General features: G+C 45.1%; 1 non-coding gene across 1 annotated transcript; it reads right to left on the bottom strand.

Moving 5' to 3' along the window:
• Positions 1–5,475: 5,475 nt before the first annotated feature.
• TRNAE-UUC lies at positions 5,476–5,547 on the bottom strand. Its single transcript has one exon. It is a non-coding gene; the product is annotated as a tRNA-Glu (tRNA).
• Between the last annotated feature and the right edge of the window lie 14,001 nt (positions 5,548–19,548).

Raw genomic sequence — 19,548 nt, 5'->3', positions numbered from 1 at the left:
AATGTAATGCATAGTAAAGAATTTGGACTTGCCCGGAAAGAGGTCTGGCCTTTGCCCTCAGCTTCTTGGAGGTCATCTATGTCATACCTGCTTGGAGTATCTTTCCTTAGGACAGGTGTTGGACACACCTGATAGTTTTAGGAGGGAACTGACCATGTCAGAAAGACCATGTGACTTAGGGTCAGGGCTCTGGGTCACTTGTTACCAGTCAACTTAGAGACTGAGTTCAATCACGTGGGTGATCAATCAATCATGCCTACATAATAAAGCCCCAATAAAAACTAAGATGAGCTTCTCTGGTTGGCAATGCATATTGTCACACACCAGTAAGGGGAAGGTAAAGCAACCTGATTCCCTGGAGAGAGAAGGCAATGGAAGCTTGGCATTTGGAACATTCCCAGACTCTGCCCTCCGTGTCTCTTCCTTTGAATGATTTCCTTCTGTATCCTTACTCTGTAATAAACCATAACCACGAGTACTACAGGTTTCAGTGGGTTCTGTGGGTCCTTCCAGCACAGCATCAAACCTAACGGTGGTTTTGGCAAGCCCCCCAAACTTGCAACTGGTGTCCAAAGTGAGGGCGACTGTGGGGACCATGGCTTCAAACTTTGCAGTCTGACTAACTTCAGGCAAATGGGTTGAAAGAAAGCCAAGTATGGTGTGATCTAGGTTAGCCCAAAAAGAAACTTTCTTTTATGACAAAGTGGCCATATTCTGAAAATGAGGTTATAAGCCATCTTGAGCGAACTGTCAAAACATTCTCTTCTTCCTACAAAAGTGTTGTTAGCGCTGACCATGAGCAGAGGGCCAGGCCAGAAGATTCTCGAAGGCCCTCCAATCCAGGGAGTCACCCTGGGATGGAGCTCTCTCCACGCTTAACCCTCCATAGGTTTCCCGTCCCACTGAGAATGAAATCCAAGCTTCTTACCTGATGTGTGTGAGAGAGAGAGAGAGAGTGTGTGTGTGTGTGTGTGTGTGTGTGTGTGTGTGTGTGTTCCCCCAACTAAACCGTCAATCTAGATCAGTGGGGGCGCATAATAAGCTCACTATAAATGGTGGCTGAATAAATGAATGCCTTGAATAAAGAGAACATAAAAATGTTTGTTTTGCCAGCAAGATTTTACTTCTGGTTTACTTTTTCATTACTTTTTTAAATTGAGATACAACCCACATACCATAAAATTCAGTCTTTCACAGCAGAGAAGTTTTTCGGACATTCACAGAATGGTGCGACCATCACCACTCTTTAATTTATCTGACTTACTTCTGAATCCCTGTTCCCCCTTCCTCTCCACCATGGGATTCTGACGAGGGCTGCCAACCACAATACCCCACTTGCATCAACCATCAGGAGGGTGCAGGGCCCGGGTGAGGCCTAATTCGTCTCTAGCACTTTCCAACAGAAACTGAGAAAGGCCTTCGTCTCAGTAGGGGAAGCTTGCAGAATGAACATGGAGCTGGCAGGGCCCAGATCCCTTGCCATGTGGAAGCAGCTGGCCCGTGAGAGATGAGAAGAAATCTGACAGAGAGAGAGAGAGAGAGGGAGAGAGAAAACACTGGTTCTGGTTGTTCTTGAGGCCAGTCACACTATCCCGCTTCCCACAGTTCAGTTACCTAAGACACTGATTCCCTCGGGCCCTAACTAGTTGCGGTGACATTCTATAACTCGGAGCCTAAGGTGTTCCTCGGGATAATACAGTCCTTGTCCGGCTCACACCTTCCCTCAGCACACGTTTATGAAGTATTTACTGTGTGCAGGGCGCTGGCCTTGCAGCACATAATCTAGGGGTGCCACAGCAGGTGTGGGGAAGGCCGTGAGAGAGAAACGTGCAGAGCCAAGCATGTCCCCTGTCAGTGGGGCAAGGCAAACCTTTGGAGGAAATGAGATGAGACCTGAAGTTAGAGGAATAACTATCAGAAGGCAAGTATGCCAGACACTAACGGGAATCAGAAGACATCCCTGGGGCAGGAAAGGTAGGGGAAGCTCCGAGAAGGACATGACATCTGAAGTAAGCCTCAAAGGATAAGTAAGATGCAGATATTTGGAGAAAGGACACAAGAGCATTTCACAGAGGAAATACAGAGTAAAGGCGGATGCAGGACCCAGTGAGAAATTAACGGGAATCTGTGATGCATGGAGGGAAGAGGTAGGAATTAGGCTGCAGAGGTGGGCTGGGAGCTCACAGCAGGCGAAGCCCTACGGGTGTCAGGTGTAGGCGCAGGGCAGCAAGAGCTCAGCTGCGAGCTGTGACAAGCGAAAGAATGTGAGACGAAAGAGGTGGGTGAGTTGGGGACAGAGAAACTCGTTTGGCACCTCTTCCCACAGTTCATGGAGCAAGATGATCTGACCCAGCGACAGGGGAAATAGATGTCAACATACGTGGGCACCACTGAAAAGGTAGAAACGATCAGATTTAATGTTGTGCTGGGAGGTAGAAGAGAAAGAGGAACCAAATGTGGTAACAATGGTGATGCTCCGGCTAATGGTAAGGGCCACAAGGGGCTACTGGTGCCGCCCAGGGCCAAGCCCTTTGTGTGGACTTTATGATCTCATCTCCTTAACGCCATGAAGCAGGTCCTAGTATTACCCCCATTCTAGAGTCCAGAAACTGAGGGACGGATGAAGTAATTTGCATCGACACCACCTGAATGACATTTTAAGGAGTCAAGCAGAGCCTTGGGAAAGGACAAGGTCATTTTTGCACAGACTGAGTGTAAGATGCCCGTCTAGGGGAAGTCCGGCCTTGAACTTTGCTTTGACGTGTCCTTGCCACACGTCAATAGCCGTCTTCCTGAGTACACAACAAAGGGCAAGATCCCAAAGTTTCTTCAATTGAGATGCATTATCGTGACCACCCCCACACCCCTGCCCCACTGTGCCTGTCACTCTGTGACAGAAGGAAATTAGATTTACCTGCTAAGCTTTGTTTTTCACAAAGCTATGTGCGATGACTACCCAGGACCCCATGGTCTTCTAGGTGTTTGCAAATTGATTTTCTGATTATTTGTTCCGGTGATTTTCCAGGTATCCAGTGTTTTTCCAAGTTGTTCAGCTTTACAACGGGGGTGAGTTCAATTGTGTATTTTCCTTCCCTTTCCAGTATTAATATGAAGATTTAATGTTATGATTATTTAAGATCTCTTTCGCATGCAGCATATATCTCTGAGGGAACATACATACAAATCTCTAGGACTATAAATACACACGTGGACAGGCACACCGTAATCTTAATGCACACTCCCGCAGACTTTATAACCCCGTACAGCGAGAACCTGCGACTAGCTCAAATAACCAAAATAAAGATCCTCACTGTCTAGAAACATTTATAGGGCAAATTAAAAAAAAAAAAAAGCCTCAACATTTGTTATGACTATGTTCATGTAGCTATTCTGTGAACACTGACCAAAAGCCAGATACAACAAAACTTTAAAATTCATCTTTTCTGCACCCAACCCCCTTTTCTGAAGCCAGGATTTGGAGAGAGTGGTGTCTGGACAGGACACTATGCAGAGACTCCATTTCTCATGGGTAAATCTAAAGCCCAATACCAAGGAATGAGAGGAATAAAATCCCAGACCCATCGTTCCATACTAAAATGACCAGCTCAATGAAATAATGGCTAAGGACCTCTGTAGCTCAAATAGTCACTGAATCTAAAGACTGATTATGAGAATGATTAATGAAAATCATGGCAAAATGCTTTGCAAAAACGCAAGGCTATAAAGAGTGCCGAATGTAACTCAACCATTTCCCCACAACGTTAAACTCTTTCGTTTTATTAAACACATCTTTAGAAGTATGTACTTTGCTCTGAGCCTCAAGCATCATAGGCATCTAAAGAAAGCTTTTGTCAAATCTGTGAGCCCCAAAATCTATTTTATGAAAATGAATTATTCAAAGGTTGAGTGCATTTGACAGCCTTCGTGTGAATAGAACTCACCTGCTAGATCAAAGCAAATTTTGAACCAAACAAACAAAAAATCACAACTTCTCACTGGCAGCCCTCTCCATAAGCAACACTCCCTCCCCTTACCGGTTTAGACCCAGGAGCTGAGAGGATTGACCGCATTATCCTTTGTTTCCCTAAACTCTAAATAAACCTGCAGTAGTCCCTTTATTAAATTCCCTACTAAGAATCTGTCATCAGTTTCCTACTGCGCCACTGGCTGATAGAGGCATAATAATATTACCTAATAACAAAATAAGGATTGAATAGAAAAGGGCACGCTAAAGCATTTAGCCTGGTTCATAGCAAGTGCTCAAAAAATATTACCTATTTTTATTTTCCCATCAGTTCTGTCCTACTTGATTCCATAAATGCCGATTATCAGCTGATGATCAATTTCTCCTCCAAGCCCTTTATTAGGAATTTTGAATAAATGAACATTTTCGCCTAGTAATATTCTCATGAGGGAGGACATTTGCTTTCGCGTCCCTTAGAATCCCAAAGGACTTTTAAAGGAGAGCAAATTTCAAAGTCACAAGGACACCAAGTCTTTTTCACAGTCATTTCTCAGTGTTGGTGGCAGTCTGCGAACAACTGGGGAAGCTTCCAAAAATTCAGTACCAGTGGGAAAGGAGTGTGGCTTCTGCAGGCCTTGAGGATTTTCCTAATGGCAAATGTTTGGTAAGCAAGCTAAGCGATTGCAGCCGAGGAAAACACTTCTTTGGGTAACAGTTGGAAGCCGTCTTGTGACACATCGATACTAAGATTCCTAATTCCAGTTCAGCATAGCATGAGTTCCAGAAGTTTAAAAAACAGAATGTGTCAAATAAATGTTAGGGCTGGAGAAGGAAGTGGTGTTTTTTTGTTTTTTGGTTGGGTGTTTTTTATTTATTTATTTATTTATTTATTTATTTATTTATTTTCGTTTCCTCTCTCCATAATTCCAATAACCTAAGTTTGCCTTTCCCTCCCTCCCTCTCCCCACGGAACCAGTTCAGTGAGCTCTTCGGATGGCGAACGCCATAGGCCCAACGCTGAGCTCCTCAGCCCTTAATAACACGTCTTTTCTGGCAATCTTGCTGTCCTCAGTAGAATGGCTTTAGGCAACTTAAAAGCCTTATAATGCCCCCTCCCCACCCCGTGCGTCTTTTCTTTTTCTTTCAAAGAAGAACACTTTTTGGTTATCTGCTCCATGTCCACAGAACAAGGGGCAATTACATCAGTAGTACCTGCTGGAACGTGTACTTTAGCACGAGACCCATCTTCTTCACTTCACTTTAGATTTACCCATGAGAAATGGATTTAAATCCCCCATTTCAAAAGCTAACTTCCTCACCGTCGCAGCTACTGCCTTGCCGCCCGCTTCCGCCGGCGGCGCCGGGTTTGGGGAGGGAGGCCCTGATTCCCGTCAGGCCCCAGCTTCCCAGCTGCTCTGAAATTGGGTTATAGGTTTTTCTAAAAACACCAGCCTTCTGCTGGTTGAGGAGGGCCTAAATTGGTTTCTTTTTTTCCCCTAAAAAGTCAGGCGTTCCCACACCGGGAGTCGAACCCGGGCCGCCTGGGTGAAAACCAGGAATCCTAACCGCTAGACCATGTGGGAGACGACGAGTGTAGCTGCAAGTCTAGGTAAATTGAGTCGTTCAGAGCCGCTTCCGCCCGCCGCCTCCCGAGGCCTCCGGCTTCAGGCTTGCTTCTGCGCCTGCGGGGATCCTGAGGCGTCCTTAACCCCTTATGGCCCTGCTCTACTCCGCTCCGGGGCTGCGGAATCTTCCCACCCTCGCGTCCTCTGTGATCTCATGCAGTTCTCTGGTTCTAGATGCCGCGTCTACACCCGAGTAGACCCTCGACTGGATGAGTCATTGTTCTTCATTCCGCACAGGAAACCCCTCAGAACGCGACAGGACTGGTGTTTGAGGGTTAGGCTCGGGAATGAGAAACCGGGGCCGCGCGGGGTCGTCGCACCGCCCCAGCAGAGGCCAGGCCGGAGCCGGTGTGCCGGCCGCCGAGCAACCGCCCCGGCCGCCGAGCAGCCGCGCGGAGCCTCCGCCCCGGGACGCGCTGCGCGCCCGCCGGCCGCCCCCGGGGTCCTCCTGTGCCCCGGCCCAGCCCGGGAAAGTTGCTCTTTCCTCTCCAGAACCGATAACGAGGGCTGCCTGGAAGCCCGCAGCGTTTCGGGATCTGTTGACTCAACGACAAAAGGCAGGATCTGTGTCACCCAAAGCAGGCAACGGTGGTTTTTAAAAGTAGCTTATGAACCTGGAGGAAGCCTCCCTCCCGCAGGCAGTAGTGGTGGATGGAAATTCGTTGTGGTTTCCGAACCTGTCTGGGGCTGAAGGAGCATTTCACTGGGAGCAGTGTACGCGTTAGCCATCTACTGTTTGCACTGGGGGAGTCCAAAGAGTCAGTTATTCGGGATAGCCGGGGTGGGAAAGCTGCCGGGGTGGGAAAGCTGCCGGGGTGGGAAAGCTACGGTTCTGGGGTCCTCGTTGTGGCTTAGGCCACACAGAAGCTGTTTTTGCCAGGCGGCGGACACTTGGGGGTCCACTGAAAAGCCCACTCCCCCCACCTGCCAAAGGAACTTTGCAGGTCCTGGCTCTCTCCCCGAACTAACTGAGGCTCTCTAAGGCTTCAGTTGTGACAGTCAGCGGCAAGGGGGAGGGGCAACGAGAGACCCGAAATAGGAACTATTCCGCCTAGCACTTACGAGCACAGGTGAAGCTCCCTCACAGGGAGTAAACATAACCCAGCGTCTCTGGAACTGCATGAAGTGCCGACGAGAAACTAGAGCCCACTGCCTGCAGACCTACTGTGGGTATTAGACACAAATATATCTGCTCACTTAATCCTCACATTGTATTTATGAGATGGGTCTTATCCCAGTCTCTGGTGGTTCTTCCTGTACTATCTTTGCATCTTTGAACAGTTTCGTTGGTTTTTTAATCAGTGAGATAGTTTTCTTTTGGGGACGTCTGGGAACACTAAAGAAAAATCTCCAAAGCAAACCTCATCAATTACAGAATAGCTTACATCCTATGGTTCTCAGTTAAGGACTGTGATTTCTCATGTACCTTTCAGTTGTGTATTCACATTTGACAGTAATCTTTTTAAAAAGCGTCTTGCAAGTTTTTAAGATAAAAGTTCCCTAGGTGGGGCACTTGTGTGGCTTCTGTTCAGCGGGGAGTCTGCTTCTCCCTCTGCCTCTCCCCTCTACTCATGCATTTTCACTGTCTCTCAAATAAGTAAATGAAATCTTTAAACAAACAAACAGAAAGTTCCCAATGTAACCCATACATCAAACAGACAACATCTTTAGGATATAACCAAATACGATTTTATCTTTGTCTCTTACTCTCCCTAAACTGAAATCTGCTCGGTTTTTCCCCCCTGCCATTGGGTGGAAACTTGGGCAGTAATGGGAAGCCCTATGGGCACTTTAAATAATAAAGCGCAGGGCAGAACCATATGCTTTTCAGCAACTCAGTCTCATTTTTAGATAGTTCTGCCCCTCCATGCCAGCTTGAGTGTGATTTCAGGCTAGGAACACTTGGTGTGAGCTGGCTCAGGCTCCCATCGGGCTCACAGTCTGTGCTCAGTGACATCACATGGATAACCTGTGGCCTGGGATGGCCATGCTGGGAGTGTTATATCACAGGGAAGAGGCAAATGCTGCAAGGCAGGGCTTTCTCCCTCGGGACTTGGTGTGCTGCTTAAAAAAACAGTGGTGCACTGCTTCAATATTTACCCACACAACACCCAGCCAAGGTTTACTGTCCAGGGAACAGGGTGTGATCACTTTGACCTTCTTCCTTTAGAGACTCCAAGGCCCTCCAAGTTTGGAGTGTTGGAGGGCAACAGAATGGGGAAGTGAGTTCCTACTGGATTGGTATGACTTTAAAAGTTGGCTTCCTGAAAAAAAAAAAAAAAAGTTGGCTTTCTGCTTTCTGGGTCTGAGAGTGTTCTAGAGCTGACCCTCTTTCTCAGCTTCTCCAAGGCTTCACCTGAGGCTTCACACTTAGGGTCCTTACACAGCGTCTCCCAGGAGGCCAGCCGAGCTCTCCCAGTGTGGGTCTTTCACCAGTGGTACCAGGATCACCAGGAGCAGAGTTTAACTGCAGATTCCCAACCCCACCCGGAACTTCCACCTGAGAACTTCTAGGAGCGGGGCTCTCAGAGACTGAATTTTAACAAGCACTCCCTCCTGCGATGATTCTCATGCCACTAGAGTTTGAGAAATACTAAACGACAGAACTGTGAGTTCCCTAAAAGTTTAAGTCTGTAAAAGACCATGATCTCTAAAGCACACTGTCCATCATTTCCTTTTCTTGCTCAAAAAACCTGAAAAAAGGACCCCAGGGTGGCTCAGTTGGTTAAGCTACTACCTTCAGCTCAGGTCATGATCCCAGGGTCGTGGAATCAAGTTCCGCATTGGGCTCCTTGCTCGGCCGGAAGCCTGCTTTCCTCTCTGCCTCTGCCTGCCACTCTGCGTGCTTGTGTGCTCTCTTTCTCTCTCTCTGACAAATAAATAAACTCTTTAAAAAAAAAAAAGGCTTGTAGTTGCCTACTGAGTATGTGAAAGGTGAAAGGAGGTCAGGTGAGGAAAGGTGAAAAAAGGGGTCACTTGTGTCACGGGATTTTAAAACCGAGCCTGGAGTCATTAAGGAGATGGGCCTTATGCACGTCTTCACCGGTGGAACAGAACACCTTTGAACTGGGCCAAACTGCAAATAACTCCAGGGGCTGAGCCCCAACACCTGCAACTTGCCACCATAAGAGAGTTTGCTTAGTGATAGACTCAGCAACCACATATATCCTGCCAAGACTAGCTTTCCACCACCAATCCCAATCAAAAATTCTTTATTAGCAGTGCATACGAGCATTCTGTTTTTGCTTTAAAAATCCCCAACTTTTGCTCCCTAGTGTCCCTAGACACGATTTGGGTTGCCTGTGTAACCCGAATTGCAATTCTTTGATCCCAAATAAAACACTCTTGCTTAATTATTGCCTCCTGACAATTTCAGATTGACAGATAAAAATCTGGCCAAGGCTTCCACGCTTTCCATAATCCAGCTCTTCCATACTTTGCTAATATTATCCTCCAGGAGCCCCCTTCAGACACCACTTTCCAAGTCTCCCTCCGTGCTCCATTCCACTTGTCCCTAGTGCTTTCCCGCCCCCGATCCCTTCGCTCCACCTGTCTGTGTACTGCCCTCCCCAATCTTCTTTCCATGTCTGACCCCAATTTCAAGGCCAGCTCATCCCCATGAAGCTGCCTTGGGTCCTCCTTGTCACAAGTCACTCCCGTTTCCTCTGAATCCCAAAGCGCAGGCCTTTAAAAAAGTGGTGACGTGGGCTAAAATGCCTTGCCACCCTTATTATTTGAGTTATTTAATAGGAAAGTCCATGAATAAAAATTGGACTCCATAATCCCCCTGGGAACCCAGTCCTGCACTCAATCATTCTACCAAAGAGTCCTTCCTTTTAACCAACTTAAATACTTCCTGCTGTACTTCTATGTGAAAGCTGCCCCCTTTTAACCACCAACATGAACAAAATGTTCCTGGGAGAAGGAAAAAAAAAAAAAACAGAGTTTTGAAGTTTAGCCAGACCCGTAAGTGAGCGGCATTTCTTTAGTTACACACACACACACACACACACACACACACACACACACACAAAGCCGCCTTGTTGACACAAGGAACAGCTACTCCTGTTCCCAGGCATCTAGGGCCGCTTCATTTGATACTGGGAAAAAGCCCCAAACATATTGTACTTGCTGGGCATCTCTATTAGCCCAAGTGCTGGGTGTGATTCAGGTCCCTGCTTGCCAGTCATTTAGGAGTTAGGACGCTTTCTATTTCTGGGGGCCCAGGAGTCACCCTTTCTAAGGGCACTGAAAAAAAGCACCAATTAAATTCCACTCTCCCAGGGAGAGCTCCGGCCAGCACAGACCCAGCTTACAGCACAAGTTAACCTCCAAGCTCTTTTGGGTAACAACAGCACCTGCCCCTGCTGACCAGGTGGGGTGAGTTCAGCTTCATGGCCTAATACTAGGTTCAGTTTCTAAAATTGGATCTGAGCTCAGGAGGCCACTGAGATGACAGAGTTTCCTCGGGGCTAGTTTAGATTATATAACTCTGCCTTTCACCTCTACCCCAAATCTTGCAACTCCTACTCATCCTATGACTCAGGGCAAATACCCTTGAACTCCTTGAAAATGAGTTAGGTGCTGTTCTGTGCACGCACTCCACTAAATCAAGAGGCTGGATGAACTCCCTGCTTCTCTCTGTGGCGGTCTATAAGCTCCTGAAGCAGAGTCTGGTTCTTCTTCTACCTCAGCTTCTAGCACAGTGCTTGGCACACAGAACCATTTACTGAATGAATCAGTCCTCCTAAGATATCTTTGTTTCTTTGGGGACTCTCATAATAAAGGTTACTTTTTTCCTCAAGTCAACAAACCACAGGAAGAAACTATCCTTCAGCCAGGAAAAAATAATCTCTACAGCATGGTATCTTTCCTGACATATCAGCGACACTCGGTCAGTGCTGGAGTGGTTGCTTATTTGATTCGTTTCTTCATTTGGGAATCAGTCCGTCAATGAGTCCCCGAGGAATAGTCTTGGTTTTCACATAGCACGTTAAGAGGCAAGGCAAGGAAGGGTCTCAGGGGGCCATAATTTCAACATCTGAACAACTACAGCGTAGAACAAGAAACCACATCACTGTCTGCTAATCTTCTTCCCCAAGAAGAAGACACTCACTTTTCTTCTAATATCTTCCTTTCATCTGCTCTGCTCACAGAAGACGGGGAGAGCTTTGGCAGACCGTCTGTCTTCTTACTCCCCTGTTTGTATGCTCCTACCAGGGTCTAGCCCTGGGACAGAGAGAGAGGTTTCCCCATTTTTCTGGAGAGCCATACTGCGGAGTGGTACGAGTCTGGGTACTCCGTGGCCTGGCATCCAGAAAACGTGGCCAGCATTGTAGTTTCCTGTTCTGTGTGACAATGGCTCAAATATTGAAATTATGGCCCTCTGAGACCTTCAATTCATTTACTTTGCCACTTAAGTGGTTGGTGGAAATCAAACTGGATGGGAGGTTAAAACTATTTCTGGTTCAATTCTGAACTTCCCACCAGTAGTTCTGAGTTGAGTGAGCTTTCCTAACTCATTTTCTTCTTGCCCTGTGAAATAATCTGTCTCAATTCCCATCAATAGATCCACAGCCAGAAATTATGTCAAGTTCAATGTTCGTCATGGCACCCAGTATATATCTGACAGTGCTTGATATAAAAATAATAGCTATTACATATAGGACTCACTATGTGCCAGATCATTCTAAACACTTTAATATATATTAACAATTTAATTCTCACAACAACTCGCTGAGATAGGTACTAATATTACTCCCAATTTATAGGTTAGAGAACTGAAACAGGAAGGTTAAGTAACTTGCTAAAAGTTTTACAACTTATAAACAGTAGAAGCATAATTCAAGAATTCCAGAATATGAACTCCTTTTTTTTTTTGTTTTAAGATTTTATTTATTTACTCTTGAAAGCGAGAAAGTGAGAGGCAGGGGCAGAGGGAGAAGTGGACTCCCCACAGAGCAAGGAGCCCTAGGTGGAACTCAATCCCAGGACCCTAGGATCATGACATGAGCAGAAGGCAGACACTTAACCAGCTGAGCCACCCAGGTGCCCCAGAATCTGGACTCTTAATATCAGACTGAATCTACTATTATATACAGGGCACAGGATAGGGGCTGCCGCTGGTAATAATAATGATGATGACGATGCCTTCAGCAACAATGACAGCATACATCCTGAGGCCTGATGGCATCTTTGGGGGAGGGTAAAGATGTTATGGGCTCTTCTTAAACAAAAGAAAATAAACATTTCATGATCTAAGTCTTCAAAGCTGCTGACATTGGCAAAGAGACAACACCCCTGGTCCCTTCTCTCTCATCATCTTCCCATTTTCAGACATACCACCTTCACAATTATCCAAAACCTAATTAATGTTTTTCCTCTCTCACAGTCCAGGATGAGAAATTCCCCCTAACTTGTATTCAGAATTACTGCTCACTGTTCATTAATTAATTGATTCATGCAATCAACAACCTAGACACAAAGACTCATGAGGCATAAGACATTCTGCCCCTCCGAAGCCACAAGCTACTTGACATCTGCACATGGATGACTAAGGAGCATCTCAAACTGAACATGTTTAAAACTGAGCTCGTGAGCATCCACCACCCCCACCCCCACTTACTACCATCTTCCCAGTTTCTGTTAATGGCAGCAATATCCTCCCAGTTGCTCTGGCCAAAAATCCTGGAATCACTGTTGATTCCATTCTCTCTCTCTCCTTTTCTCCATCTGATCTCTGGAGAAATCCTATTGGCTCTACCATGAAAATATACCCAGAATCTGATCACCTCTCCCCATTCCTCTGGCTCAAGTCCCCATCATCTCTCACCTGGACCACTGTAATAGTCTCACTCCTGCTTCAGCCTACAAGCTCCCCACCCCCATCTTTGCAGCCTATTCTCAACACTGTAGCCTGAGGGCTTCTTTTAAATATTTATTTATTTATTTATTAGAGAGAGAGAGAGAGAGAGAGAAAGAGCACGATGGAGGTGGAGGGGATCTCCAGCACACTTCCCACGTAGTGCAGAACCCGATGCAGGGCTTGATCTCACAGCCCAGAGACCATGACCTGAGACCATGACCCCAAGACCATGACCTAAGAAATCAAGAGTCGGACACTAAACCAACTGAGACACCCAAGCACCCCTGGGGCGTCTTTTAAAACAAATCAGATCATGTCACTTCTCTCTCTACAGTCCTCCAGTGGCTTCCCATCTCACACAGAATAGAAGTCAAAATCCTGACAATGACCTACAAGGTTCTACATGGCAACCATCCCCTCGCAGTACTTATCCTTTCCCCTCAGCAAGTGCATTTGGCTCCAGCCACACTACTCTCCTGTCATCTTCACATCCTCTAGATATGCAGCCACCTCAGGACCTTTGGACTTGGGTGGGGAGGAGAGAGCTTTCTGTAGCAGGGGAATACCTTCATAACTTGTTCCCTGGCTCCCCTCAAATCCATTAGAAATTATCTCCTCAGTGAGACCCTCTTTGTTCACCCTATCACAAATTTCAGTAACCTGCCTTTTCCTGCTTTACACCTTCTCATGAGCACCTACTGGCCCTTGACACATCATTTATTTTATGTATTTGTTTATTTATCTTGCTCATTGCCTTTTCTACCAGAGTGCAAAACTTCTGCTGTTTTAATCCCTGAGAGATCCCCTGCCTTGAGCAAAACTTTGAACTTAGTGGGCATTCAGTAAAAGCTTATAGAGCAAATGAACAAATGAAGACAGTTACACAGAAGAGTGCACTGAAGGGCACTCTGAGTGGTCCGGACAATGATAACCACCATGAGAATTAAGAGGTAAAAGATCGATTCTTGCCAGGGCAATCACAGAAATGTCAAAAAGCACGCAGTATCTGAGCTGGGCTTTTAAAAACAAGGAACCTTTTGGGCAGGTGCAGGTGGTGGGGTGAGCACAGCGGGGAAGAATGGAACATAAGCAAAACCCTGGGAGCAAATATGGTGTGCCTAGAAGGGAGGTTCCCTAGGAAGATAATGCCAAGAAGTTAAGCTGAGAGGGTTGAAGAAGCTTCGAATGCAAGCCAAGGAGCCTAACTTCCCACTTGCTTTGTCCACACCATAATCGTAGTTGGCTCTGCAACAGCAGCGTGTCAAATACGTGATGTGACCATAGGGCGTAAGGAAAGTAGATGTCAGAATTTCTTCTCAGATAGTTGTATTTACTGTATTACCTATTAACTTACTGTTCAAGCACAGAAAAGCAGCTTCAACCCCAACATCTGGAGGCTGGAACTAGGGTTTTTAGCAATGCACATATTAGAGTTATAAAAGGAAAACTCGAGAACAAACTGGAATTCTTCTTTCAGTCAACAGATGATGATTTTCCTGTATTACCATTAGGCATATGTAGCTGAGACTCAGCAAATTAGAAAGCAGGCTAAGCAAGTATGGCCCCAAATCATGAAGCAAATGTGATTTTCAGAGGGGCCATTCAGTAGAACATATATAATTAACTTCCATGCTGCTGATAGACAGTTCCCAACCATTAGCCACTGTTGAACCATAGTATCTTTCTTTGGAGCCGCTCTTAAGATAGTAAAACTTTTATAAAGAGGACTAGGATGTACTACTAAGTGCAGGGTAAGTCAACTACTGATTACTGATCCAAGAGGAGTTGAATTCCCCCTTAGCGGTCCCTGAAAATTAAAGAGCTATTCAGACCACATCACAACAGCACTGTCTCCCACTGCCGGTTCCCTTAGAGCCCATGTTCTTGCCACCCTACATAAAAGGAGACACTCAACAGCATTTCCTAGTGACCCTCAAACAGCAGACTCCCGTTGGCATTGCTGTTTATCTGTTTCTATTATTTCTCTTGGCAAAATGCCAAGCAAAGGACAAACGATGCTTGTTAAAGTAAAAACAGAGACACAAGGGGGAAGCTACACAGCGAGTGAATCCGACCCAGCAGCGGCAGTACTCCCGTGGAAATAAGTGAAGACCAACCCAATGAGAAAAGCAAAGGCTGTTTGCAAGTTTGTCAGCCTCTGTCCCTTGCGTTTGGGCAGACATTCCAAGGTAGGCAGAAGAGTAAGGAAAGTTGTACAATGAAAGAGAGGGAAGGCTGCAGGAGCACCCTGGTTGGAGGCTGCCGGCATGGGGAAGCAGGAGTCAGGCTAACTAGAAGCGGGTTGCCCTATGTGGTTGGGGAGTGGGGTTGCCTATTTAGCTTTCTCTAAAAGGCTCTTAGTTGGAAGTGGAGGTAAAATAGGGAAGCTGTCTGTTATTAATCAAGTCCTGCCCATTTGGGACTGATTGTTACAGAGGTTAGTGTTTAGCTTCCTGGGTTGTTGTTACTGGAGAGAGCTGTCGGACTTCCTACAAGCTTGTTGGTTGCCTTCCTGAGCATCTCATTGGAGAGCATGGGTGATTTTCCCAGGCAGGCTGCTGCACGGTGAGGGTCAGAGTTCAGTCTGTACACTGAGTCTTGATTCCCAAGAGGGTTAGTAGCTCCAGCAGTTTCAAAGCACCTCTTCAGGCCAAGACACATAATCCAGCTAGTCCTTGCTCCTTCCTTCTGCTTTCCGGACAGCCCCCTCACCTATGGCCCAGCAATGCGGATTCTTCCCTCCATTCTGCCGGAACCGTCCCTCCTACCTACCCTGCATGAGCAAGAGCTCTCCTTTACACTCAAAACCACTTGGAAATCACCTGAAGACAGGCCTCCCCAGAAGGTTCCAGTTCCCCTTCTTGCTGAAGTATTCACATGTCATTTACTTGTTTGCCGGCACTCGTATTATCAAGTGGTATTAACATAAAGAGCAGTGACTGTGTCCTTTTTTCCAAGACTGTCCAGGGACTGGGACAGTGCCAGAGAGGTGTGTCGTAAATGAATGGCTCTAATGGCTGATGACCTTTGCCTCAGGAAAGTGAGAAGCAATTCCAGTCCACCAGTCAGGGCAGTTTCTGGTAACCTGTTTAACTTCAGGGGGCATCTTTCTCTCCTCAGGTCCTCTTTCTTGTTAAACTCAGAAACACAGCAAAGGCATTTCCTCTATGTTTAGGGGAAAAAAGTCTCCCAGTTCTGATTGAGAAAGATACATATCTATATAGATATATATATATTACATATATTATATATATATATCTATATAAAATCCAGCTACTGATTCAAATCTCACTTACAATAACTATTAAACTAAAAGTCATTAAGGCAATAATAACGAAATGGGCCCCTCCACATTCATAATCCAATCAACACAATAAACTGGGTAGGTATAGTAAGGGATGACGGACCAGCATCCTGTTATAAACAGTGCCTGTTACCTAGATCCGGATTGTTGTCTGGAACACCTCAAGCCTTACCATTATCTACCAGGAGAGTCTGATGTGGCATGAGCTTCTATTCAGTTTCTGGTACCAGATTCCAAATGAATTCCATTCAATTTAAATAAAGGGAGTTTGCAAAAAATGTCTACTGTTAAACTTTCAGATACTGACATGGTCGAAGTCAGTCACTGACATTTTAAATCAGCACAAAGACATGGACTAGTGCCCTCCATTGAGTTATGTGTCCAATTTATCTGGGTCCAAATTCTGACTTCAAGAAGAATGTTCAGGAGGGCCATTATTTATAAACGCCAAATCTTAAAACTATAAAACTGCTCTATGATTATGTAAGTTCTTTGCTCTCTGTTCTCTTTGTCTCCTCTGAATCCTCCCTTGGATACAGAAACCTCCCTGGAACTCAGCCAAGAAGCAGAAAGAATACAAATAATAAATACCACTTTTCGTTTGCATTATGCTTTACAGCTTATAAATCAGCTCATATACAATGAAGTCATGTGGACCACAAATTATGGGTGAAATACAATCAAACGTCTGTGGCATTCTATCTCTTCGAAGGTATCAGTCATTATCAGGGTGTGGGCACACATGGGAATTTACACACGCTCCACGACAAGCTCATAAAACTGTATGCAACCTACTAAAGTTGCCAGTGGACCTATCTCTCTGGATCCTATGGACATGTTTCTTCCTGCCTCATCCACTGTACCCCACAAGATAGGCCAGGTAATTGCCCATCGTACGAAGCAATAATACAGGATGGCAAGTAGTCCATGACTACTCCCTTCCCTGACCTGAAGGTATTAAGTTCAAGTTAATGCTGGAGATTCTTCAGGCAATTGCCCAACAGCCCCCAGGTAATAAACTATTTCCTTCTCCCAGTTTCTGACCTCTAGTCAAACAGGCTTTTAAAAATCCTGCGCTGGGGTACATGGGTGGCTCAGTCAGTTAAGTATCCGACTCTTGGATTTGGCTCAGGTTCTGATCTCTTGGCTCATGGGATCAAGCCCTGCTTCAGCCTCCGTTATCAGTGGGAGTCCACTTGGATATTCTCTCCCTCTGCCCCTTCTTCCCCCCCTCCCCACCCCTGGCTCTCAAATAAATACATAAGTAAATCTTTAAAATAAATAAATAAATAAATAAATAAATAAATAAATAAATAAATAAATAAATAACTAACTAACTAACTAACAATCTTGGGCTGGTTATTTCTATCCTCTCCTCTGTGATGGCCAGTAACTAAAACATTCGGTCTCTCTAAAATGAACACAATTTTCAGATGTTACCCATTGTAAGATTCTACTATATGGAGAGGGCAGTCATGTTTGCAAGTAGTTAAAAATTACCTTACTCTCCTTTGGTACCAACTATCCCCAATCCCAAAAACTACCTTAGAGATCTAGTTTGAGCATAAAATTGGTTTCTGCTGTTTTTCTTTATATTTCCTTTAGGAAATACATCTTCTATCTACAGATCCTATCTTTATAATACACATTGGCTTATAGAATCATAGGAAAAAATAACACCCAAGATATTAGCAGACTGAGATTCTTGACTTCCTAGATCAATGCCAAACATAGGATTACAGCTGGTGTCTGACATATACAAGCACTCAGAAAATAGTAGTTCAAATAACAGAAACCAATATGTACAGTTGTGCACAACAGGGAATTTAGAAGAATAACTGTCTTCTAGAAACCCCCAGGCAGGACTGCAGCTAGTTTTGGAATGCCCACCCTGCCCATGCTGCTGTTTGTATACGTGACCCCGTTTGTTCACCCACTATGTGCCAGACAGCGTCTGTGGCTAGACCACAATAGGAAACACAAACTGATCCACCTTTTCGCAGCATAAGTCCCAGGGCTTACAGTCTAGCTGAGAGAGACAAATCAAGCTACAACACAAATACACAAATACCACTGTGGTGATGCTGGGAAGGGCAGGTACGTGGTGCTGAGTGTGTAAAGAAGGACCTGACGTACTTAGGGAGGTCACGGAAGGCTTTCTGAGGAAGTGATTGCTGAGCAGAGATCTAAGTTTAAGCAAGCAATAACAAGACATTGTGGGAAAGGGAAGAGCTTTCCAGGTATGGAGAAGAGTAAAGGCCTCTTGGCAGGAGGGAAGCATGGCAAGGCACCAGGGCTGGAGCTCCCATGGCTGGAAAGCAGATTAGGGGACCTGCCCAAGATCACAATAAAACCAGGGTCAAAGCACAGGGATTTCTGCCCAGATCTGCACAGCTCCTCAGCTATTTTCATTCCCCTGCCAAGCCACCCTATCCAGCAAACAACAACATCCTTCCACTCGAAACGTTGCTTAGGGATAGAGGTCCATCAATTCATGCTCATTCCCAAGGAAGAAAAATCACCAATCAAGAAGAACATGAAAAAGAAAAGCAAAGTCTTGAGCCAAAGAAACATAAGATCTTTCCCCAGAATTCAATTTGTTGTCTTTGTTGAGTGTGACCAGTCTGGGACTAGGAAGTCTCAGGGAAGATCTATGTCAGTAGTACTTGAATGTGTGGTCCCTGGCCCAGCAAAAGCAGCAGCAGTAGCATCTCCTGGGAACTTAATACAACTGCAAATTCTCAAGCCCAATCAGAGACCTGTGAGGCAGAAACTTGGGAGGAGGGAGACCCAGCAATCTGTATTTTCACCAGCAAGATACACTGTAGGGGCTTTTCCACATACACAATGGTCTATACCAGTGCTTCCCAAACCTGTCGGACCATATTCACCACCTCACCTGGGCAACTTGTTAAAATATTCCTGAGCTATATCCTAGCATCAATAAACCCCAGAATCTCAGGGTAGGAACTTGTATTCAGATGATCAACGTGGTTTGGGACCCAGCAAATAATAGTGACTGACACAGTGAACAATGAATTTTCAAATGCCATTTTTCCTTGCTAGGTAATTAAGGATAATGAATACCACAGGCTCTACAAGTCTGACTCAGTACCTAATTTGATTGATACCTTCTTATTTTAATGACTTGATACCTTATTTCTTATTCTGATGGTTTTTGATGACTGTCTCCTGTCTCACAATTTCCTATCATCACATCCGTCAAACACCGTATGGGACTGAATAAATGCCTACCAAATTCAAACCCTGTGATTTTAGTTATGGTCTAAAAACCTGCTCTTGAAAATGTCCCCAGGATTCAAAATATCCAAAAGAAAGCACCCAGCCTTGGAATGCAAATATGTATCTAATTCAGAACTTTTTCTTGTTCCTGCTTCTGAAAGGAAGTAGATGTTCTATCACAATGATTCAGCATTGTTTTAAATATATATACACAAATAAATATGGGAGGAACTGAGCCAATATTATGTCTAAAAACAAAAACCAGAAAATACTTCCAGAGCTGAAAGAACAGATATTATCATAGATTCATTTTAAAGCAATAACATTTTCAAGAATTTTCCCATTTTAGAATTCTTCCAAAATCTGGAATTTATGCAGCTCATCTGCAAATAATACTGACTGGTCTACTCTAATTTTATGTGTTCTCAGACAAGGTAATAATTTTTGACTTACTTCCCTCAAGATACAAGAAGGCCACAGTCCAGTGAGAAAGGGCGAAAAATAATCAGTGGTCACTGTGATATTTAAAAAAAAAAAAAAAAAAAAA

Source organism: Enhydra lutris, unplaced genomic scaffold (genome assembly GCF_002288905.1).
Source record: "Enhydra lutris kenyoni isolate GAN:26980312 unplaced genomic scaffold, ASM228890v2 scaffoldscaffold15, whole genome shotgun sequence".
NCBI classification, from domain to species: domain Eukaryota; kingdom Metazoa; phylum Chordata; class Mammalia; order Carnivora; family Mustelidae; genus Enhydra; species Enhydra lutris.
This window is presented reverse-complemented; position numbering and strand designations above follow the sequence as displayed.